General features: G+C 43.1%; 1 protein-coding gene across 6 annotated transcripts in view; it reads left to right on the top strand.

Annotated features, from left to right (window-relative positions):
* Positions 1-26189, top strand: part of LOC126337046 (regulating synaptic membrane exocytosis protein 2) — a 1181006-nt gene that overhangs the window by 260883 nt on the left and 893934 nt on the right. The window lies entirely within an intron of this gene.

Here is a 26189-nt window from a genome sequence, read left to right as displayed (position 1 = left end):
TTCGACACGTTTCGATGATCAGCATCAGACGTAGAAATAAATGTACAACAAGCCACAGAAAAAGTGGGCTCATAAGGCGTTGAAAATATAGCTCTCAAGTGCAATCAGCTGCCTAACTACTGGATCCACATACATTAGAGTTATGTTTTCAGCATCCTATGTGACCATTTTTGTGTCATTCTATCTAATGATGATGGAACGTGTCAGTAAATTAATTTGCGACCAACATCTTTCACAAGTCATCGTCTGACACTTAATTTATACACGAATCTTAGTACAGTTTCCTATAGCTCGCCAGATCGCATAAATATTGGGGGTGGGCGGATTACAACGAACCTAAATGATATGGGGCAAACAAGTAAAATCTGCACTATGAAAGACTTACGTTTGTGGGTAGGATTCTGGAAAAGTATGGTGCATGCCAAGCACACCGTAATGGAAGATGCTAGGGCGCGCAATTTTGCGGTATTGCATCATCATTTGGATTTATGTGGGCATGACACTAGACTTCCAACGAATTTAGACAGGTGCTATTGATTCTATAGACACTTCCAGTGGAACATTACAGATTAGACTATTTGAGGGAACCGCTTCTCGGTCTATGATTGGCTGCGTAAAATAGTACAAGTTTAAAGCTGATTAGCGGATTTTGATTTTTGTCGTCCGTTGTTCGAAGGCAATTTGCTTCGTATACAGCTCGGAGCGCTGGGTTCTCCAATCCGTAGTTTCTCTGCTAGTGTTGATTGTAGGCATCCGGTGACAATCTGGCAATTCTTGATTCAAAGAAATCCGCATCTTATGAACTGATTCACGCAAAACACATTCGAGTTGTCAAGGGTCAGGAAGAATTCATGTTTGTAATACACCCAGGCTGGGTTCAAATGATTCAAATGGCTCTGAGCACTATGGGACTCAACTGCTGTGGTCATTAGTCCCCTAGAACTTAGAACTACTTAAACGTAACTAACCTAAGGACATCACACACATCCATGCCCGAGGCGGGATTCGAACCTGCGACCGTAGCAGTCGCACGGTTCCAGACTGCGCGCCTAGAACCGCGAGACCACCGCGGCCGGCACCCAGGCTGGGCCCCTTACGTTTCTTCGGAATGTTATTCGCAGTAGAGACCACGATATGGCGGTCTATCACTCCTGTGAGATTCTGATGAATGTCCTTTTCCTGACGTACAAGTACTACATTCCGGACTAAAGAAAACTCGCGAAAGCAACTGTGGTAGCTGTTTCACTGAGCAACAGTTTTCATGACAGAAGTAGCGCAAAAGCTTCAATAGTAGTTGTCTGTTTGTGGGAGATGTGGCGAGCACTGACAGATACAATAAGGCTGAAAATGTTTCGTGACGACAGTTCTATTTCCATATCTGTTGATCACGAACTGTGGATATTTACGTTGGGCATAAGAATGAAAACATTGTTCCTCTTTTGGTATCTTTTTTAATTCATCCAGCATGCTGAAGCTTTCTGTCTTTAGTTCAGAAGGCTATGGTATAATTTCCATATTCTGCGAGAGCTATAACAGGCACAACTCTAGACAACGCATCGTATGTTGTCTGTAGCTGATGGCATGCTCGGTTACACTACTTATTTACTGTTTATCGCATATGAGTGGTGGAAAACTGAGCATTAAAGAACGCTCAATGATTCGGCTAGAATCCTTAGAATTTTACAAAATTTAGCCTGTAGTAGCGCTTGAACTTTGTTTTATCGACAGGTGTCAGTGCATGTCAAGTACCACACCTTCGAACCAATATTTTTAAAATGAGCACTATAGGTTCCATTCACTTTCCGTGAATGCTTCAGATACTTTGCTCATTACTTCTGCTGTGTTTTAAATATGTTTATGCTTATAAGGAAAAACAGAGGAGCTTGCGTAAGGTCGGTGTTGCGTTTATCTGATAACACAGCTACGCAAGTGCTCAGTCGATACCAGCCTAAATCACAGCGTAATATATTTGCCGCATTCAATAACTGTTAATTTTGATCACTTTTGGGAACATGCAGCTTACCGAAATTCGATATTTCATGTGCAGCGATCTCATAATTATAATTAACTCATTTAAATAGAACATTACGTGGAAATGAAAAGAAAACTTTTCAAGAAAATGTTATTGTTGAAGCGTCTTACTTGATTATGTGTATTTCATGCCGATTCAAACTTTATTTACTCAGTTTTATATATGGCTTATGCTGAAACAATCGCAAACAGATCACGAGTAGCATTCTCTCTTGTGGAGAAACAGTTCAGCACTGCATGCCCTTAGTTCCAAATCACGATACCTTCCCCCCGAAGCCCCACAAAGAGTACTTCCTTTGGCTTCTGCTCCAAATAACATTTCCTCACGATGACTGTTAAGGCCGTCACGCTAGATTCCCACTGCAAGTGGTCAGGCGTCTGATTTCAGCTGCGGACTGCCCTTGCATTAGGCGTGCGGCTGACTCACGAACGCTGTCCAACGTCTATAAAGCAGATACGACCCTTTTCCACGTATTGTAAGAGACAGCCACATTGACTGCACCTATTCTCCATATCTTCAGGCACCGGCGCGAGCATTAGATAATTTTCTCATGAATATATCCGTGAAACGCCTACATACACGACTTACAGTTCCAAATTGAGCAGTCTGCAAGACCTGACATGTACCATGCACTTCTAAAACACAGTACCTGTTGTTATTACACTTGACTTTTCTAGTGCCAAAGGCTTATGTTGTATAGACTAAATGTCAGTAATTGGTGGATGCATGTTGTGTTGTAGTCAATCCAAAAGCGCTGGTGGTAATCAACTGAATTTTTGTGTTTTAAACTGTCTTTATTTTATATATTTTGCCGTCATCTTTCAGCCAGAGAGTGTTGCTGTTTCAACGGATGCCGCCTTTCAGAGTTTTAGCTGTCTACAACAGCGAAAACAGTTGTATTGGTTTTGTGTATGCATTACTTAGCTTTATAAGAATGAAATGTACGCTGTCATTGTTCTTTGCGTAGAATAGAGCAGAATAAATGACGACGCAGTAGAGCCAGGCTTTCCTTGTGAGTAGTGCGCCTTCGCTGGAAGTTGTTCCTCCTGCAGTTTTTTTTTTAAACTCCATGTTACATGACACTTGCAGACTCACGTCTATGTAGATTGGTGTAGCATATCGTTGGGTTTCCACCTCCTAAAATGAGTTGGTTGTACTTCTTTCAATCCCTTACAAGTCAGTGTAACTTGAGTTAAGCAAAAATAATATTCGTTACTATTTTTTTCCTCTTTTTTTCAGTAGACATACCCTCTATGTTTCGAGTCAGTCACACAGAGTCTCGTGACTGAACTTTTCAGAACATTCACTGTACACAAATATTGAAAGATCTTTGGCCAAATTACGAGAGATGACAGACAGCGGTTCCATTAATTATTAATTTCTTTGTGTATGGATCCATAATTTCAGTAAATGTTTTTAAGGCTAACGCTCTCATTCACATACCCTCTTAATGCTTTGAATAAATTTACTTATTTTGAAGTGTGAATGGTGAATGACTTCTAAAGATATAAATAACAATAAGGACAAGAGTAAACATGGCTTATAAGAAGTTATTTTCTTGCACAGCCCTTTCTTTTTTTTAAAATTAGCGAACACGGCGACGCTTCACAATTACTAAACATGTATGGTAACTGGATATACGTTATAACTTCCTTCTCCCCCCCCCCCTCTCTCTCTCTATCCCTCTCGTCGTCCCACATCCCTTTATCCATCTCCTCCTCGTCCACCTATCCTAGTCCGTCACTTTCTTCCCGCTCCTGTACATCCCTCATCTCACACCCTCTCTACCCATCTTCTTCCCACTCATTTTTCCGTCCACATCTTCCTTTCCCAACTACGTATACCCATTTCCCCCATTCTCTGCCCATTTCCTCCTTCCCCCTCTCACTGGTCTTATTTATTGTTACTTTAATTTGGAAGGAACTGTTGTAATTTTGCACATTCTGCAAGAGGTGCTTCAATCGAGGTCCTTGTCCAGAAAGCAATGGTGCCGTTGGCTCTAAAGGCGGTATCAAGTGTGATAATTTGACCTTTCCGTTCGCAAAACATAATCCTGGCGGTTCGTGTCGAAAACTCAAAGCAAGCCAGTGTTGACAAACATTATTCATTATTCCGAAGTTGATCAATACAAACGAGATGAAATCGACTGTTGAATCATATCCGACCGCCAAACAATCAGTCTGTTTTGTCGACATCCCAAATTGTTTTGTGCGTGAAGTTCCAGCTGAGCGAATCGAGCTATGTACGTTGTTCCGGAGTCATAATGGATCGCTCTTGAGAGATTCTTATTCGAATCTCTCTAATTTTACATTCGTGATCTCCTCGGGAGGTATAAGTGGGGGGAAGCAATATATTGGATACCTCTTCCAGAAACGCACTCTCTCGAAACCTGGACAGCAAGCTACACCGCTAAACATCTCTGTAACGCTATCACACTTACTAAATAACCCTGTGACGAAATGCGCAACTCTTCTTTGGATCTTCTCCATCTCCTCTGTCAACCCGACCTGGTACGGATCCCACACTGAAGAGCAATACTCAAGTATAGGCCGAACGAGTATTTTGTAAGCCACCTGCTTTGTTGGTGGGCTACATTTCCTAAGGACTCTCCCAATGAATGTCAACCTGGCACCCTCCTTACCAACAATTAATTTTATATAATCATTCCACTTCAAATCGTTCCGTATGCATACTTCCAGATATTTTACAGAAGTAACTGCAACCAGTGTTTGTTCCGCTATCATATAATCATACAATAAAGGATCCTTCATTCTATGTATTCGCAATACATTACATTTGTCTATGTTAAGGGTCAGTTGCCACAGTCTGATAACAACGATTGTTGTCGAAGAAAATTTCTAGAGTCAACTCATCTCTTCCCGAGCCCTGCCCCATTCCTTTCGTTTCGCATCGTCCACTTCAGAAAATACCAGATATCGCTAAGCTTAGAGGCTAATCACAAGGCTATAAGTACAAATAAATAGCAGAATGCATGCCGTTTCTACTGTACATTACTGTCGTATCCTGTCCTCTAGTTTAGAAAACTTTCCTTCACAGATGATTTCACGGCTAACGAATATCTAATAGTAGCTCACAGACGCTTCCGCGAGAAACTGGCTTAAGAGTCACTGCCCGGGCAGAGCTGGCGAATGCTTGCTCCGCGGCGTGCGTGCTGTAGGCCACTGCAGGCATTGAAGCGCTGTGGGCCGCTGGGCTTCAGCGGGGGCAGCAGGGCGGCGCAGCGCGGCGCGGCGCGGCGCGGCGACTACGTCACGGCCGTCATTGATTTTCGCCGGGAGGCGGCGTGACGTCAGCGCGTCATGTGCGTGTTTTTGTGGTGGCGAGGTCAGGCAGAGCTTGGGGCTGTGGCCTGTGGCCTGCTGGACACCGCCGCTTCGCCAGCTGCTGCGATCGAAAGGCCGCCCAAGTCTGCAAAATAACGCCACCGACGACTTAGAACAGCGGACATGACGGCGGCCTCCACTGCTAATTGCTTTAGGCGGCTCGATAGATGAAACGGTGCTGTTTCACTCTGCCAACAGTAAGGGCCAATGCATGTCTCGAGCCTTTTAATGGAATAGGCTAAGTATCAATATTTTTACTGAATATCAACATCCGCGTAATAAGTGCTGAAACTATTCAGTCTTCTATATGACAGTTCGTCTTTTGCGTGCTGCTACGAAATAAAATGTTGAAAAGCTACTTTCTCATTAACCATATTGCTACATTAGATACCAGTTTGACTTCTCTTGGAATCAAGTTTGTAAGGTTAGTCTAGAAAGTTCGATAAATGGTAGCACAAAAATTAAAACTAATGAAAATCCTAAAAATCAAATAAAATACAGGGTGGCTCACGAAATGTGTCACCAATTGTTTCTTTCACAATTTACGATGCACATTAGATATCACGCTGGGATCTCTACAGCAGTACCAGCAGAGCTTGGAAAAACAAATGAGTTACGAAATGACGTGTAATTCACGATACTGCCGCGAGGGGACTAGTAAGCAGTAATGGCTGACAATGGAAGACTGACGACACAGCAACGATCGGCAATTGTGTTACTTTTTCAAGAAACGAAAAGCCTTGTTGTCACTTAGAGGCGTTCTGGACAACAGTTTAACACACGATGAGTCCCTTGCAGGAAGACCGTCCACAGGTTGTAAATTTGTACAGGAAGGAACAGTATTGGAAGCGAAGCGACCTCGGCCTAAGTGTGTTTGTTCGCCGGAGATTATTGAAGCGGTACGAGTTGCTGTACAGAGTCCCGGGAAATCGTGTAGAAAGGCAGCAGTGCAACTGGGAATATCCAGACGCTCCGTTCAACGCATCCTTAAAAGTGACCTCCGTATGTTCCCATACAAGATGACCTGTGTACAGAAGCTCACTGAAGAACACAAGCAGCAGAGACTACTGTTTGTTCAGTGGGCGGAGGATAGGGAAGAGGCGCATTTTCATTTAGACGGTGTGGTTAACAAACAAAATTTACGCTTTTGGGCCACTGAAAACCCACAAGTGATTCATGAACGACAACATTATCGTCCGAGGATTACAGCGTGGGCAGCAATTTCCAGTCACGGACTTATTGGACCCTTTCTCTTTGAAGAAACTGTGAACAGCGAGCGTTATTTGAGCATGATTCGCAATAGCTTCATTCCACAGCTTTTTGCTGTCTTGCCTTTCAGCACGCAGTGGTTCATGCAAGATGGAGCAAGGCCACTTACTGCAAACACTGTGTTGGAGTTTTTACACGAGCATTTCGACATGCGGATCATTTCACTCTGGTTTCCAGGTCGCTACAATAACGGACAAAATTGGCCCCCCAATAGTCCAGACCTCGATCCATGTGACTTTTTTCTTCGGGGGTACCTAAAGGAAAAAATTTTCCCGAGACGTCCACGTGATTTAATGGAGCTCAGAAGACTTATTCTTAAAGCTTGCAGTGAAATTACGGAAGACATTTGCCGTAGTGTAATCTCTAACTTCAGTGTTCGTTTGAAGGAAGTTAGGAAACGAAATGGTGGACATATTGAGCATGTGCTGAGTTAGAACAAATCTCCATGGACGGCTCCTCATTGTAGTATATGTTCCTTTCAGATTGGATTGACAATAAAGTTTATATTCAAAAACAAAGTGGTAACACATTTCGTGCGCCACCCTGTACGTACTTTATTGTCTTTCAAAATAATTTCCTTTGGACCAAATCCACTTTTGGTAACGATTATTAATCTGCTGTTCTTCTCGAACATTTCAACTCAGTGATGACACGAGTCTTTGGGCGTTAGCGCGTGATGCAGACAGCTGTGCAGCACGACCGTGAGGTTGCCTACCTTGCGCCGAGTCGAGCTGCGTGCTGCGTGCCGGTAGCACAAGATTTGGTGCATAGCAGCGACAGTTCAATAGAAATTTGGGCCCTGATCACACATGTCAATGACATTTTCAGCAACTTCCGTACCTGTTGCTTCTACTCATCAGTTAACTTGAGCGACACAGATCCGGAATAAATCTTTCTGAGTGATGATATTAACATAGTCATATTGCTCCCGTATTATGACACAACCATTACTTTCGATTGGCAGCAGCAGCAGGTAAATCTGCTTCAGTTAAATGTATTCGACATTACGTGTCTCCCCATGTGCGTGCACGAATTTCAACACATTACCACACAGGTGATGGTCTATTAAGAGAACGTTTTCCTGCCATCTTTTATTGCTGAAGAATAACAGTCTTTCATCACACACTTCCTACACCATAACACATAATGAAAACAGAAAGTAGAATGCATGTACTATGCAAATATCGAGCACAAGAAAAGCAATAAAATAGTGTACCTGCAAATTTAAAAAATGATTATGTAGTATATATTTGTTTTCTAAGGCTAAGATTTAACAGCCTGCATTAGTTTCTGGTAGGATTCCGCGACTATTTTGCACTTTGGATAAATATTTTTCGTCAGTTTGACTAAAAATGTATTATTCCAAATTACATGTTGCGGCAACCAATATTGGCATTTGCCTGGAGTGAATTAGTAAAAAACACAAACAAGCAGAAAAATCTCTTCGCGACGTGTATTTCTGTCTTGTCCTACTACAACAGGTCGTGTCTATTTACGTTCTAGAAAATTCCTTCCTGATGAAAAATACATCTGTATATAAATTTGTACTTCGCAGACAATACTTGCTCTACGCTGTTTGAGGATGATTATATAGTGTACCAGAATAATTTTGCCTGTTGGTATTCTATTCGTCAGCAGCACACGAAAAAGTCACTGTAGGAGGAAATAGTATGTGTCTTGTCTCATCTTAGTACGTTGTCTAGGTTCACGCGATGCTCATAGCTTTACTTTCAGCACACCCTACATGTGTCTGTAGAGCATTTCTCTGATGCTGGCATTGCTTAAACTCGTAAAGAATCGCGAACCAATTCATTCAGCTTTATCTATCTATCCTGTTAACCCGCCTTGACCAACATACCGTACAGACGGATACCCCGCCCTTGTTTGATGGTTCAGTGGATGACGTGGCCTGTGAACATTTAACACAGGAAAGTAGTGGTACTCATTGTTCTTCGAAGAACTCTTGCGCATTTCTTGCTACATGCGGCTAGACATTTGTTGGAACAGAACTCATTTGTAGCTGACAATATGAGGACAATGTCTTCAAATCTTCCTAATGTTGCAGTTACTGTTCAGAATGCCCTCAATACGTAACGGTAGACGGCACATGTTCCACTGAACGATGCACCAAACCATCGCACTTGGAATTTGCTACTCAACAATGCAGGTTGAGGGCAACATCGTAGAGTCTTAAGACGTGCGAGGTCATAACTGTAACAGGGATCGAAGCGAGACGCGCATAAAAAAATACATTTTGCCACTCCAGTTTCGACGTAGACGTACTCATTACAGCCTGCGGCCCTGGTAACTTCCGGACAATAGAAGCAGGCAGGTCCACAACCAATCCACTGCTCCAGTACTCAGCCAACACTGTGGAGGCTGACGTACGCTCCCTTTCAGCCATTGGGATACTAGTTTCACACATATAGAAAGAACTTAAAAAGTCATGAAACATACGTCTTTAAAACACTTTATAATATAATACAGTCAGAGTGCTATCGTTAAGAGAGATAAAGAAAATCAGAATAAGCATCGTCAAACAGATGGAACAATATGGTGGAAAGTAGACCACAGTGCCAGCGAAGTCGTAACACGAGCGACGTTCCTGTGGTCAAGTTCACATCATATTATTAGTTCTCTTCAGTGATGCTTATTCTGATTTTATTTCTCTCTCTTGATGATGTCACTCTGACTTCGTTATATTAGAATATGTTTTAAAAGCGTACGTTTCGTCACATTTTTAATCTTTTGTATTCTACATGTATCAAATTAATATTTCATTATGTCATAATTAATTGTTTTAAAATATGTTGATTGTCATTAGTTTTATGTAGTATGTTCCTTTTTCTGCAGATCTGAAGATCGACACTGCAGCCCGAAATCGATTATCTGGTGACAATTTTTATTTCACAAATTGCGATTAAAGAAACAAATTCCGTACTTTTTGGATCATTACTTGTAAAATTCTTCATACGTCTGTCACGATAAACATTTAGCACGGAGTGCAGAGCTCGTGATTTGTAGGTGGAGACGAACGCCACTGTGGCTGCAATCCGTGGGGGTGGGAGCGCGATCTATTTACGGGAGACAGGTCACCGCCGCGCAATTGACTTTTTCATGCAGTTCGCTCACTGCCTAAATGATGCGTCGCGCGGCTTTTTCAAAAATTAACTACCAGTGTGGCCGCAACGGTCTGCGGAGGATACGCTGCCATACAATGCACTCACTGTATTACACTTGTAGTACAAGACGAAACAGCGGCGGGTGGCGGTTCCCCTTATCAGGGCTCCAACTATGCTATTCATCGGTGGCAGTTCACAAAGTTGTAGTGCGGTTCCAATGCAGTCATCTGGAGTTTGCTGTCGACTGCAGTCACTATCTGTGTCAAGAAAATTGGTTAAGGCAAGGCTCAGGTTCCCGTTTCCACATGGAACGGACAGTGTAACGAAATGTTTCACGTAACTGTGACAAATGAGAGACGCACTTGTCTAACACTGAAATCGCGATCTAATATGTACTATGCACCGGCAATTAGTTCTCCTTACAATGAACCATTGTCGCTGCTAGTGTGTGTTGTTCAGAATTAAGGCGGAGTATAGAGAGGAAGCTTTGTTTTAATCCCACCAAAAAGTAAGTTTATGAATTATCAACAGTAACCAGATTTACTGCGACGTGACTGAAAATAGCTAACTGAACACAGTGAAACATACAATATTTTTCCTTCAAAGGTTGCACTAAACACTATAAGAACACTTCAGAAACAATGTAGCACAAACTGAAGCAGAATAAGGACAGCATACGACTCTACTTTTACGACAGCAGACGACTCAGGATTCCATAAAGAAGCAGAATGTCAACGTTACGGAGGCAGTAAATAGCAAACTCCGCATCCACTCTCTCACTGTATCACCACACACACACACTTACTAAATTCATATGCGTATATAATATCATAAACAGGAATCTCTTCTTCAGTGCAACACAGAAAGTGGTTTAAAAAATATATTCGTATCTGGCATATTATTAATATAGTTAATGACTCTAAAATTTATGAGAACTGAACTCCACTCTCTCACTGTATCACCACACACACACACTTACTAAATTCATATGCGTATATAATATCATAAACAGGAATCTCTTCTTCAGTGCAACACAGAAAGTGGTTTAAAAAATATATTCGTATCTGGCATATTATTAATATAGTTAATGACTCTAAAATTTATGAGAACTGAACTACAACAATAGCTCAGTACAGAGGAACGGCCCAACTGTATCAGGCCATAATAAAAGTTTCTAATTTCAATGAGGATTAACATTTTTGTGCATTACGCAGTAAGTACTTGAATTCATGGAAGTGGTCCTACCTAAAACACAGTGAGATAGTCCTATAAGTAATGGCAACATTTCAGACGTCGATGCGGTACTGATGATTTAATCTGGACCTCTCATTCTCATGAAGTTAAGCATGCTCTCGTCCACCCATCAATCGTAGACTTTGTTAATTACAGATCGGACATTTGCTCACCAATGATCATAGTTGGTACTCTCACATCAGCCTCCCGTCCGTCCCAGTCGCATAACTTTTCTACTGATCCAGAGTTGGTAAAGGGCTCTACTGTTTCTACCGCTCAAAAGTAATCTCAAACGTTGATTACAACCGATAGGACTAAATATGTCTTCGCTTCAGAAGGTGATTCCAGTAAAATCTTGGATGAGAGCCAACAGTTATGTCCGCGTGCGGCTTGTGGGAAACAAACTGGTTAAATCACAATGTCGTACCCACGCATTCACGCCGTACAGCTTGTGATATACGTAAGGTAACCATTCTGAGAGATCTCTTTGTGGGGAACAAATATGGGTCGACTGTTCACCAACAAAACCTGCAGACGGCGTGGTGAGTCAGTGTCTGCAACCCACTACACACGAACGCGTTACACGTCACGCACAGGCTCACCGGCTGCCAAAGATCAATAATGACTACTAAATGACAAAATTAAGTTGAGGTTCCAACAGATACATGATCAGAATAATAACTGATGGTATTAACTCCAGATAAATAAAAACAGTATTACAGTCACTGAAGAATTTCCAGACAGTACAATAGGATTTGTTTAAAAGTAAACAAAAGATATTCGGTGGAAATCCCACAAGTCCCTTCATTATCGTGCTCCTATTCTGAAAAGAAGTATAACAGTTCTACAAAGAGTTACAGAATTTCACTATAACATGATTGTGCAGGATTTTATGCGAAGGCATAACAAAAAGCAAAGAAAGATTCTTCAGTGGGAAACTTCGGGTATCATCTTAAAAATAACGCAGGTCATACATCAGGGACCAAACTCTACTAAAAACAAAATGCACAGTATTTAATCAAACCATGAAAAGCGAGCTGCTTAATATACTTGTTACAATGTTACTGTTGAAGATATTCACCTACTTTATTGAACGTCCTATTCCTGTACGATGAAATCATCATCAATTTGTGCCAGCGTTCATTATATCATCAAGGGTGTCATCTCTACAGTGCTGCACAGTCACAGATCCACCTGTAAGAGACGGAGGACAGTGGCCAAATCAGTATCACCTCATAAACATGAACTGTCCCAACCGGAGCCTTTTAGGAATGTTTCATACGCGAGAACGCTTTCCGGTTTCTCGACAAATAATCATACAACTAAGTGGGACTGACCGGTGAAGACAGCAGATCTTCATTAATCAGCATTCTCACCATGCTGAGTGAAAACTCTCTCTCCTGCGGTGACAAGCATTGAGCGGTACAGACATGATTAGACGGTGAGCTTGCCCATATATCGCCTTCACAAAAGCTTATGAGCGCAGTACTCAACGTAAATCTGTTTAAGAGACCCGCAATGTGAGCAGGCCGTAGCTGCATGGTCACAGTTCTCAGCAAATTCTTGCTGAAGTCTGCTGACAACAGAAGCACGAACAGTTAACCTCTGAGTTCATTCTGCCTCCAGTCTACCTGTGACCATGCATCGCAGACCCTGCGGAAAATGAAGGCTAGGCACCATTCAAATTAATGGGCTACCCACTCGCTTTCGCTCTCATAGCAGCAACCGACGCCCAAAAGCCCAAGTCTCAATAACTTTTATTTATTTTACTTTACGTATCTAGTTCCGTAGGACAAAATTGAGTAGCATGTCTTCATGGTCATGGAATGAGTCAGCACAGGAAATTAACGTCAGAAAATTTACAGCTACGTGAAATAAAATTTACACGAATTCTATGAAGACGACAAGCTGCTGAGTGTATTTCAATCAACAATACAGGGTGAATCACCTAATAGTTGCACCGCAAATATTGCGGAAATGCGAAGTGCTATTGATGTGTGGTTTTCGCATTATGGATTGGTAGTCAGCGGCTCGTATTGTTGGCCAATCAACAGATTGTAATAACACTTAGACAGTGTATTTTTGTTCAAACATACACTTTTTAAATGGAGTAATTAAAACCAAAAGTAGGGTAAATTAGAAGGTCAGTGGTATTTGTTGCAGGATTCTAATGCGAGTCGTTTATGAGATATCGTATTTTGAGAAGTTCCCATACGACAACTGTTTGTGCCCTTCACACTTCGTAGTTTCTAGGTACGACCTTGTTATGTTTGCTTACAGTGTGTTTGTGTGTTCCTTCAGTGCATTGCCACTTGCTAATCGGTTAGTATGTGACAGTCGAAGCACTACGTCGCAAGTGGACGATGGGATCTACCAAAGCAGAAAACCGACATGCTCACGGTGCATGGACAGTGTAGGAAGAATGCAGTTAGTACGTGTACGGTGTATGCGTTAAGATACCCAAGATACGTTAACCATCTCCGCATTTATTTATCAAGTGCTTGTGGTAGTGTAACCCCTAGACAACGTAGCAGAAGGAAACAAGTGACGGCAGAAGTTGATCCTCACTTTAGCTTCCGTGCAATCGCACGAGGAAGTGGCATGAGTCAGACAAGTATCCTATGCACTCTCCATCGACATGCGTGCTACTCCTATCATATCTCTCTCATCAAGAGCTGTATGGAAACGATCATGAGAATCGTGTTGTATAGTGATGAAGCAACTATGGCCAGGTAAACCGCCTAAACAAACACTATTGGTTCGTTGACAATCCTTGTTGGCTTAGTCAGGAGGAAAGTCAGCGCCCATGGAGTGTTAACGTGTGGTATGGGGTAGTGAGCCATCAACTCAAGATCAGTTTGTCATAAACGGAACACTGAACGAGCACAAGTATCGCAGTCTCCTAGAAGGCCGTTTTCCACGGATGCCAGAAGACGTTACTCCGTAGGCTAGGAGGAACCTGTGGTACCAACGTGATGGTTGAGCCAGCCCATAGTGCACGAAGTCCATCAGCATGTCTTCATTAATTTTTTCCAGATGGTTGGACTGGACGCTGAAGACCTGTACTTTGGCCTGCCCGTTGCCCAGTTTTGACGCCTGTAGACTTTCTTCTGTGAGGAACGCTGAAAGGCGCTGTCGAAAAGGACATAAAACGACGTATTATTGCAACCTACGCGGACATTTCCGCTGAAATGCTAGCATGTGTGCAGCAGCCGTTCCATACCTGACCGGAAGCGTGTATCGCCACTGCCAGTGGTTATTTTGAATACAACCTTCGATGGTCAGCTATCTCGTTACTGGCCAGAAACCACAAAACTAGTGTCCACACTTGCGTTGTTCTTTAGTGTGTACTGCCAAAGGTATTGTACAAGTGTCGGTGTGAGAACTTTTCAAAATACGATATCACGTAGACGATTCGCACTAGAATCCTGCAAAAGACACCATTGACATTCTAATTTAGCCTACTTTTCGTTTATTAATGTTAGCAGGCATTGTTCTATTTAAAAAGTGTATGTTTGCACAGAAAAATAAACTTTCTAAGTTTTATTACAGCCGTGTGGGATTAGCCGAGACAGCCGCGCGGGATTAGCCGAGCGGTTTAACGAGCTGCAGTCATGGACTGTGCGGCTGGTCCCGGTGGAGGTTCTAGTCCTCCCTCGAGCATGGGTGTGTGTGTTTGTCCTTAGGATAATTTAGATTAAGTAGTGTGTAGGCCTAGGAACTGATAACAGTTAAGTCTCATAAGATTAAAAAAAAAGTATTATTTCAACTTCTTGTTTGGCTAACAATACGTGCCCCTGACTACCAACCCATTCTGTGAAACCGGCACAGCAATAGTACTCTTCATTTTGCAATATTTGAGTTACAGTTTCGACTCATGACTCTCAGTAAGGTGTGTCGAAGAGTTTCTGTGAAGTTTTGGATATCGGAGAGAGTAATGACAAACTGAAACTTTACTAAGGGAAAAGGGGGTGGGGAGAGGTTGAGTTTTTTGCTCGATCCATCACCCATCAGGGTACTGCCCACGAAGGACAAGAATTCGAGTTCCAGTGCAGCCCGCTACTTTAGCCCATTGTAGATGATGAGTGGTGGTGCTGCCATTGGGCGGCGTCAATAATTTGATATTCCGAAACAAGAGCAGGAGCGGTCAATACGTAGAAAAAAACAACAGGCCAAGCCGTAAAAAATTGTAGATATATTTTCTTATTCCATAACAAGTTTAGGTTCTTACAAATGTGAAAACATGTTCCAACGTACAACATGGTCATGTACCTAGGAAGAAAAATTCTATTCGAATTTTAAGTCATGAAAATCTTGTTAGTTCTGTATTTATTAGTCTGTGTGTTATATTATTACTTTACTGTACATCAGTAATCGGTAAGTGAATCCGATTAAACCGAAGTATTATCAAAAACCAGTTATATGTTAAACTCATTTTGAAATGGAAGCTATGGGAAACTCAAATCAATTTCATCTCCAAGACAGGCAAAAATGTTAATACATTAAAGAAACCCATTTCATTTGCAAGTACCACATGTTCCATGTAGAAGACCTTCTTCTCTTCCAAGGTACAAGATGCTTCACCACTCTACCAAAGAAGTATGACTTAACTGTCCACGTTTATACAAATCGTTCTAAAAAATATATTTAACATATTTACCTTGCTTGCATGAAGACTCCTGCTTCCAAGTTAAACAATATTCGCATACCTAAATTAATCTAACTCTTGGTGGCTTCACACAGCACACCACAAAACTGCCTACTCCATCGTCTTTCCCTCACAGACAGCTACCTACAACTGTGCGCCAAGCGCTCTCCCACTCCAGCAATATAATAGTCTCAGGCCAGAAGTAGTATCTCTGGGTCCGCGGTTTTACACAGTCAGAGACATAAAGCCTACAAATGTGTCCCAGTAGACCCCTTTCAAGTGGAAGCCATAGTGGGCGGTGAATGGTATGCTGCCGAGGATGATTAGCAATAGGGTCCATCGAGGCCGTGAACTCGGGGACAGTTGAGACGACGTCCTGCGAAGCGCCGAGCTCGCTTGAGGCGGAGACTCAGGTCCAGCGCAGCGTTGCACTCTGAAGACTGCTGACGTAGGTGCAGCGGGCGTCGAATGGCAGGTACTCACAGCGAGCCGAAGACGACTTCGTTTGGTGGGCTGCAGCGTCAAGCCCCGAGCGAGCATTAGCCGCAGAGTGGTCAGGCGGCGGCCGAAACACCCACCAGCGGATGGATAGCGTGGCGGTTAGTGGGCACTTGATTTCACAAAGGAAATTGGTGGCCACGACTGCAGCGCTGTTTATTCCAAACCGCGCGCCACATATCGGCGCCACCTGGTTCCATGGACGCGGGGAAGGCTCGGTTGACAATGGCTGGCGAGTTGTGTTGATGTTTGCTCTTGAAGTGCGATCTGTTTTTTTTTACTGGCGGACCATGGCTGCAGCTACGTCTGAAAGAGTGGTGACCGCGCCACAGAGTGGTAGCCTGACGTACACAATACTGCTGGACCCTTAGGTTTACGTGCCTGAGACACACAGTGGCCTTCTGAACACTCTTCTGCCACAGTCATCAGGCATGGGACAAATTCAGCACTCGTCGATCAAGAGAACCGCTTCACCTTCATCACCCATGTTTGTTGGGCCGTCTGTATTATTGTTCTGAATGGACTCCTGTAGTCCAAATTGATACTGTGTAGACTATTGCGGACTGTCTGAATCGACAATACCATACCAGTTGGTTCTAAGATGGCAGGGCACAGTTCTGTTGCGCTTTTCGTGGGAATACTAGAAGCCATAATTGGTAGGAAGTGGCCAACAGCTGGTGTTGTTGACAGCAGGTGATCACTGTGAAGTAGATATTCAATATTTTGTCTCTCACTACATCGATGTAATGTTTCAATGATGTTTCGGTGCACGTCGATTCGGTGGGCAACTTCCCGTGCTAAGAACCGTTCTTGCGAGGTTGGTCTAGTAAGCTTGAAATAACTTCGAACTATTTAAAATAATTCTCATTTATTTTTCTGACGCAGTTGCACATTTTTAATTACATTCATGTTTCGTTAACTCTGAATCATCTTCAGATCTAAAACAAAGTAAAACTAAACAGTCTTATGAACCGTCTAATATTTTATAATAAGTAGAAAAGAATGTACATAAATGTAGAATTTACCTAAGTAGTTCCATCAGCAACCAGTCTTATCTGTTAAGAACATCGTATCAGACTGCGGTCAATGTTTTAAACAAGTATCTGGTGGTTGTAGGGGAGAGAGGAGGGGGAAATGGGCAAAGATAGGAGGGAAGGAAAAAATGAAGTGAAGTGACTGGGAGCGAGGAAAAGCAGCAAGGAGGGGGGCGTGCTACAGTGTCTTGCTGAAAATTATAAACGATATAATTATGTTTAAATCTCCATTACAATGTTAATAGGTATCAAACAGTAAAATAGAACGAGGGGGATTGAAAGGGGAGGAAGATGGCAGGGAGGGGAGGGGAGAGAGTGGCAGGGATGCTATGGGTTTGGTCTTATGCTGAAAGTGCAAATAATTAATTATGTAAAAATTTCCTGATAACATTTTAAAAGCATGGACCAGTGGATATGTAAAACTGTAAACGGTATAAAACAGCAAATTATAAAACTGATAGTAAAGTAACTAAAGCTGAATCAGTGAATTATTATGTTTAGCTGTTTTCTACTTATCACAAAATGTAAGACGGTACGTATTTAGTTATACTTCATTTTAGATCCGAAGATGATCAATAGTGACCAAAATGTGTAATGTAATTAAAATGTGCAACTGCGTCTGAGAAATGAACAGGAATTATTTTAAATATCAATACAGTTTCTGATTCTATCAGGACGAATATGTCGGCTAGAGTGAACTCGGAACTATTTTTCGAGCATGAACTGTGTACGGAAGCCAGTATGGTCATTCATACTTGGGAGTCACAGCGCACTCTACTGAACTGCCCTAAGAATTCACGTTTACTTTTTAATGGTTGACACATTGTCATTATCTGTTGTGAAGTCATTGTACAACTTTCCCATGGGTCAGTAGTGAGTATATAACGCACCAATTGTCAAACGTGTGGTGGTATTTACTACTGCACGATTCGGGACTATGTTACCCTATTATCAAGTGCTATAAAACAAGAAAACAAACCGAAAAAAATAGAAATACTATACATACTGACGTCTAGGTAAATATATCTATCGTTCTGAAGTACAACATACGTTAAACCTTGTTGGTATTAGGCACCCTCAAAAGTAAAAAAGCCAGCAGCAAACATGCACTGTCAACCATAGAACTCTTCCCAGAACATCTCATGTTGCTGCATCACACACTCACAAGGCTGCGATGTAAACTAAAGGCAGTTGCCTTCACCTGCCAGAGACAGTAACATCCTATAACGTATTTGTCACAACCTCCAACGATGCCACTGTCTACCGTAAAATCCTTGAACCTTATCTATTTGCCAAATCTGGCAATGTGAATATTTTATGTACATTTAAGCGATCATGGCCCAATAAATTATTACACACGTTTACTTTTATCTTCGTTACATTGGTACTTGTACCAATTTTCTGTGGTCAAAAAAATACTGAAAAAGCTATTTCCGAAAAAAACTTAAATAAACGCAAACTACGCTAGTCATGAAAGTGAGTTTATTTGTATGCGTTAATGATACAGGGCCCGCACGGGAACTTGACTGATCAAAGTATTGTTTGATTGCTGAGCTTCCTAGGAAAAAAAAGAAAAGTGGTGATTCTCAGCCTTTCGATGCAGTTGCTTTCCCAGCAGTGCTTACATAGACAGCAAAATTTACGACCGATGACGGAGTAAAGGTTTTGAAACGCGTCGTAGTCATTAGGTAATTAATTTTAAGAGACGTTTCTTATTTGCTGTTGTACTCAGGGTCGCGAATGCAGTCTGTATAAACATGTTTACCCGAGTAAGAAATATGTACCGAGTCTCGTGTTGTGACTCTGAATGTATTAAGATAACAAGCAAAAACATACATTAGACGAGCTAGACGCGTAAGGGAGACGCCGTAATTTTACGTAATTTTTTACGCAATCGAATGATTAATTAAGATTAACGAATCTCTCTCACACTTATGATTTACTGCATCGCCGTAGGATTATGTTACATTCAAAAATGTAACAAACTTTTGTATGTAATAGAGTGGTGTGGGATGTTGAAGCATTAATGACAAAATCTGATTCAATTTCTGAAAGTAGAAATGACCTGAAAGTGTAATTATGATGAAATAATCTATTTTGTCACTGTTAAAAAATTATCGATCTAAAAATCAGTTGTGGAATGGGATCACTGAAGGGGCAATCGTGTGCCAGTACCTGCCAATGGAACTGTGGAATAAGGTGGGCTGCTGTGGGCGCGGCTGTCGGCCAACAGGCGTGAAGTGCGCGCAGATGTATTGACGAATCTCAGCACCGGAGACGACAGCGACAGCAGAGCCGTCCGCGGTGGCCATGGCAACCTGGCCGCGGCGAGGGCGGCGCAGACGGTGACGTCACGCCATTCAACGCGGCTCCGGCTGCGGGCCGGTAATCTGGCCGGGCCTCTGGCGCCGCGCGGCTGTGCTATTTATAGCGCGTCCAGCGCCGCCGTCGAGCTGGTCAGTGCGGCTCGCTCGCGCGGCCCCCGGTGCCGCCATGGCCCACCCGTGGCAAAGTCTGCTCAAAATCACCACTGTGCTAATAGCGATCAAAATATTCATACAAAGTCCCCTGTTGAACCTATATCTTACAAAAATATATAACCAGACTGAACATTATGGTATACTATACAATGAGCTAACAAAAAGTCATCAGATACCTACTTATATTCCAATATCGCGTCAGACCTCCTTTGTCCGGCATAGTGTAGAACACAGAACGGAATCAAGAAGTCGTTGGAAGTCCGCTGCAGAAATACACTACTGGCCATTAAAACTGCTACACCACGAAGATTACGTGCTACAGACGCGAAATTTAACCGACAGGAAGAAGATACTGTGATATGCAAATGATTAGCTTTTCAGAGCATTCGCGCAAGGTTGGCGCCGGTGGTGACACCTACAACGTGCTGACATGAGGAAAGTTCCCAACCGATTTCTCATACACAAACAGCACTTGACTGGCGTCGCCTGGTGACACGTTGTTGTGATGCCTCGTGTAAGGAGGAGAAATGCGTAACGCCACGTTTCCGTCTTTGATAAAGGTCGGATTGTAGCCTATCGCGATTGCAGTTTACCGTATCGCGACATTGCTGCTCTCTGTCCAACGACAGTTAGCATAATATGGAATCGGTGGGTTTAGGAGGGTAATACGGAACGCCGTGCTGGATCCCAACGACCTCGTATCACTAGCAGTCGAGATGACAGGCATCTTGTCCGCACGGCTGTAACGGATCGTGCAGCCACGTCTCGATCCCTGAGTCAACAGATGGGGACGTCTGCAAGACAACAACCATCTGCCCGAACAGTTCGACGACGTTAGCAGCAGCATGGACTATCAGCTCGGAGACCATGGCTGCGGTTATCCTTGACGCTGCATCACAGACAGGAGCGCGTGCGATGGTGGACTCAACGACGAACCTGAGTGCACGAATGGCAAAACGTTATTTATTCTGATGAATCCAGGTTCTGTTTACGGCATCATAATGGTCCCATCCGTGTTTGGCGACATCGCGGTGAACGCACACAGGAAGCGTGTATTCATCATCGCCACACTGGCGTATCACCCGGCGTGATGGTGTGGGGTGCCATTGGTTACACGTCTCTGTTACCTCTTGTTCGCATTGACGGCACTTTGAACAGTGGACGTTACATTTCAGATGAGTTACGACTCGTGGTTCTACCCTTCATTCGAGCCCTGCGAAACCCTACATTTGAGCAGGACAATGCACGACCGCACATTGCAGGTCCTGTACGGGCCTTTCTCGATACGTAAACTTTTCGACTTCTGCCCTGGCCAGTACATTCTCCAGAACTCTTACCAATTGAAAACGTGTGGTCAATGGTGGCCGAGCAACTGGCCCGTCACAATACGCCAGTCGCTACACTTGATGAGCTTTGGTATCGTGTTGAATCTGCATGGGCAGCTGTACCTGTACACGCCATCCAAGCTCTGTTTGACTCAATGCCCAGGCGTATCAATGCCGTTATTACGACCAGAGGTGGTTGTTCTGGGTACTGATTTCTCAGGATCTATGCACCCAAATTGCGTGAAAATGTAATCATATGTCAGTTCTAGTACATTTTCCAATGAATACCCGTTTATCATCTGGATTTCTTCTTGGTGTAGCAATTTTAATGGTCAGTAGTGTATTTAACCATGCTGCCTCTATAGTTGTCAACAGTTGCGAGAGTGTTGCTGATGTAGGATTTTGTGCGCGAGCTGACTGCACGATTATATACCATAAATGTTCGATGGGTGGACAAATCATTTGCTCGAATTGTCCAGAATGTTCTTCAAACCAGTCGCGAACAATTGTGGTCCAGTGATGTGCCGCATTGTCATCCACAAAAATTCCATCGGTTTCTAAGTACATGAAGTCAATGAATGGCTGCAGATGGTCTCCAAGTAGCCCAACATAATCATTTTCAGTCAATGATCGATTCAGCTGGATCAGATGTTCCTATCTATTCCATGTAAACACAGCTCACACCATTATGGAGCCACCACCAGCTTGCACAGCACTTTGTTGACAACTTGGGTCCATGGCTTTGCGTGGTCTGCGCCACAGTCGAACCCTGCCATTAGCTCTTACCATCTGAAATCGGAACTCATGTAACGAGCCCAAGGTTTTCCACTTGTCAAAAGTCCAACCGATATGGTCAAGAGCCCAGAAGAGGTGACTCAGGCGATGTCGTGCTGTTAGCAAAGGCACTCCCGTCGGTCGCCTACTATCATAGCCCGTTAATGCAGAATTTCGCCTCACTGGCCTAACGTACGTTCATGGTACGTCCCACATTCCTTCCTGCGGTTATTTCAAAAATGTTGTAATATGTGTGAAATCTCATGGGACTTAACTGCTAAGGTCCTCAGTCCCTAAGCTTACACACTACTTAACCTAAATTAACCTAAGGACAAACACAAACACCCATGCCCGAGGGAGGACTCGAATCTCCGCCGGGATCAGCCGCACAGTGCGGTTATTTCACACATTGTCTGTTAGCACTGACAACTATATGTAAGCGCTGCTGCTCTCTCCATTAAGGTAAGCCCGTCGCCCACGGTATTACCCATGGTGAGAGGTAATGCCTCAGATTTGGTATTCTCAGTACATTCTCGACCCTGTGGATCTCAGAATGTTGAATTTCATAACGATTTCCGAAACGGAATGTCCCATGCGTCTAGCTCCGACTAACTTCCGCGTTCGAAGTCTTTAAATTCCCGTCCTGAGGCCGTAATCTCGTCGGAAACCTTTTCAAATGAATCATATGAGTACAAATGACAGTTCCACGAATGGATTGCCTTTTTACACCTTGCGTACGCGATACTACAGCCATCTGTATATGTACGCATCGCTATCCCATGGCCTCAGAGTGGCCTACTGTCGATGTAGTAAGGAGCATTTTGGATGAGACGGTGCTTCATTTCCAGAAAGCCTTTGTTAAAATAGCTTCGCGCGTTTAGAATATCGTAGAAGTAATCAGCAGCAACGTAGCCTCTTTAGAGCTAATGGTGGACCGTCAATATTGTCAGTACCCACAAATGACTCGGTAAATTACAGTCTCCATAGCTGAGATCCATAGAGCATGTGACCTCGGTGTCGATGACCTCGATATAGCCAACTTTGGCGTGGATGACGTTTTCATCAGTATTTCGCCGGATGGAGGGAGATAGCAGTCCCTCTTCAGGCCACGAGTGGCCTACCGGGACCATCCGACCGCTGTGTCATCCTCGGTGGGTGGAGGGTGCAGATATGAGGGGTGTGGGGTCAGCACACTGCTCTCCCGGTCGTTATGATGGTGTTCTTGACCGAAGCCGCTACTATTCGTCGAGTAGCTCCTCAGTTGGCATCACGAGGCTGAATGCACCCCGAAAAATGGCAACAGCGCATGGCATCCTGGATGGTCACCCATCGAAGTGCCGACCACGCCCAACAGCGCTTAACTTCGGTGATCTCATGGGAACCGGTGTATCCGGTGGAGGGAGATAGGCGGTGGCGGTGGCGTAAAGTTCCTGATAATCAGAATGTATCAGCCTACTGGATTAAATTCCAGACAGCTGCGCAGTTTTTATTTTAGCTAGGGCATGGACCTTGGATGGCGAGCCGTCCGCGACAATAGCCACAACGGAAATAGTATATATCTCAGCATGTATCAAAAATGGTACAAATGGCTCTGAGCACTATGAGACTTAGCTTCTGCGGTCATCAGTCCCTTAGAACTTAGAACTACTTAAAACTAACTAACCTAAGGACATCACACACATCCATGTCCGCGGCAGGATTCGGACCTGCGACCGTAGTGGTCGCGCGGTTCCAGACTGGAGCGCCTAGAGCCGCTCTGCCACCCCGGCCGGCAGCATGTATCACTCATCATCATAAATACATATGGTACACACTATGTACCCAACACGCACCCTTCAGTTAACTACTCAAGATATTTAATCCTAAGACACAATAGTCAGCCTTCACAATGAAAAAATGGATTATAGACCGTCCAATGACTTTTCTTTTACCAAACAAAAAAGTCGGAAGATTACGGGGGATACAGAGAGATGACGTTACGTTACGTAAAATTATGATGTAGTAAGTACAGTGTAGTTCAAGTACCACCGCCAAATATCTAGGAATTAACCATGCTCTGGGGAAATAACTAGATGGAAGATCGTTGTAAGAATCATAAAACAAAAGATGAAGAATTTCAGTGCATCACTTAATAATGATGAAATATTGAGTACTGAAATAATTTAGACATGATTCACAGTTATCCCTCGAATATAGAAAAAGTTTGGCAGTCGGTCACTGCTGCAGTACAGCGCTCTCCTTGAGTCATTAACAGAGCATAAAAACAGTAATAATTCAACTAAGCGGAAATTAACTGGCACGAAACGGCATACTGTAGAACAACAGTAGCGCTGAACAAGACTACAACAATGGCACTGCCAACTTCTTGCATCATTCTTACATGTCAGGCACTGGTGTTTTTGTGAGCTGAACGGCAATTGTTCAGTAAACTGAGAGAAGAGAACAGCTGCTTCTTAAGAAAAGAGTTGAGGTATCATTCACCAGTTCCAGCACCCATAACAGCTAGTGGGCTACAATCAGACCGAAGAGGTCACAGTTTGTTCTTCCTTAATGATTACTGCTAACGGTCCACATATTTCAAACTCCATCTTCAATATCAACAAGATTCACCCGATGATGTCAAGTGATACATTACAAGTATTTGACCACCAATAGTCTGCGATTTCGCCTCAGCTACTTTCTGCACTTGCTATAGGCTGTGAACAAGTGATAAAATTAGGAATCATGGCAGAAGGCTTCATGTAATATAAGGTGACAAAAAATAATGGCCCATATGGTTACAAAAGGTAGTACTGGTCAGAACTAGAAGAAAATCCTGTAAACATATGTCCAGAATCAATGACTTTATAGATATGCATACTTCCATCCTATGAAAATCTTTGATACGAGGAGGTGCTCAACGTAGTTCTTCAGCCATCCTTCACCAGGAATGACCAACTTAGGCGAAAACACCTGATTGTGCTTGAAATAAGCCACACGCAATGGACACGCGTTCGTGTAATGTGTGCACGTAGTCAGTGGGTATAAAACAGACCAATAATTTTTAATCTAGAGATGCGTTAAGATGGACCACATTTTACGGCAATATTTGGCGACAATAGCGTTGCCGTCAACACTGCTGCTATCCGCGGTTCTTAGCCGTGTTGCGAGTCGCTGAAAAATGTCGATTCCCCCACCCTCCTCCTCAGGTGGAATGCGGAATAGACACCTTTATCCGGTGTGCTTGACATGTACTCGCCTATAACGCCGTTCGCCGTTGACTATACACGAGCATAATATCAAGTCTGCCACTTCCCAACTGGAATAACAGATCTCTATGTCACAGACTGCATGAAATCACTAATCTTGTTGTGATGGCAGCAGAAGCCCAAAACATTACTTACGGAATAGCCGATCTAAAGGACAGTTTTAAGTGTTATCTTCGACAGCAGCATCACACATAGAGGACTAAGTGCAGTGCAAAATACAACCTATAAAGAATCAGCAATGAACTTCAACAGAAAGACAGCATCCACCATTGACTAATGACCGTTCTCGACGCAAACAAAACTGTTCCTATTTCAAGAAGTATTTGTCACCACACATATTTTATAAGACTTTTTGCTAGGTCTGTCCCGTAATACTTCCTACGAGAATATTGAACATATCTCTTTCTTAAAAAAGAGAAACACGCACATTGTATATGCAAAGATACCAGCCAGGTACGTGCAGCTGACCGCTGCCTTAGCTGATGTTCCACGTAATGGCACCATCCCATGGAACAGTGGACGGACGGTTTGCTGCATAAACAGTCACTATGTGCCGTCATGAAGAAAAGAACGTGGTATTTAGTGGCACGCATTTTGCCTGTATTGACATTTCCAGGACAGGTATTTACATTTGTATTTCTGTAGTGGAGTGTCTCATTCTCTTCACGACAACGTCACGATAGAGATAAACGCTAAAATTCTTGATACAGTCCAAAATGTGTTTGGAATTAAGTACTGCAGATATCAGCGAGATAGTGCTTCCATTCATATTTAACGAAATTGGGATAAGAGAATGCAGAACGAGCTAGACGCTATTTCCTGTTTATCCATCGCATGGTAACGTTCCTTAAACGTATGAAATATAACAAAATGTCGACAATCAACAGAGAGGACCCAATTGTATATGACTTCAGTATTAGTCGTCAGGTTCGGGTGCTTGCCAGATCGTTGAATTAGGCGTAATCCTACGCATCGACACGAAGATTAGAACAAAAAAAAGTATTTGAGGCCAGCAGTGGGGAAAGTGAAAGAAAGATCTTGCATTCTAGGAAGGTTTCTTGGGAAGAGAACTGCAAAATGAGATAGTTTGAGATGCATCGTTGTCAGACACTGCTTTTCCCCATGCTCGTTCTGCGAATGAAATAGAAAAAGGAGTGACTAACAGTGGTGCGACATGTTCTC

Source organism: Schistocerca gregaria, chromosome 2 (genome assembly GCF_023897955.1).
Source record: "Schistocerca gregaria isolate iqSchGreg1 chromosome 2, iqSchGreg1.2, whole genome shotgun sequence".
Taxonomy (NCBI): domain Eukaryota; kingdom Metazoa; phylum Arthropoda; class Insecta; order Orthoptera; family Acrididae; genus Schistocerca; species Schistocerca gregaria.
This window is presented reverse-complemented; position numbering and strand designations above follow the sequence as displayed.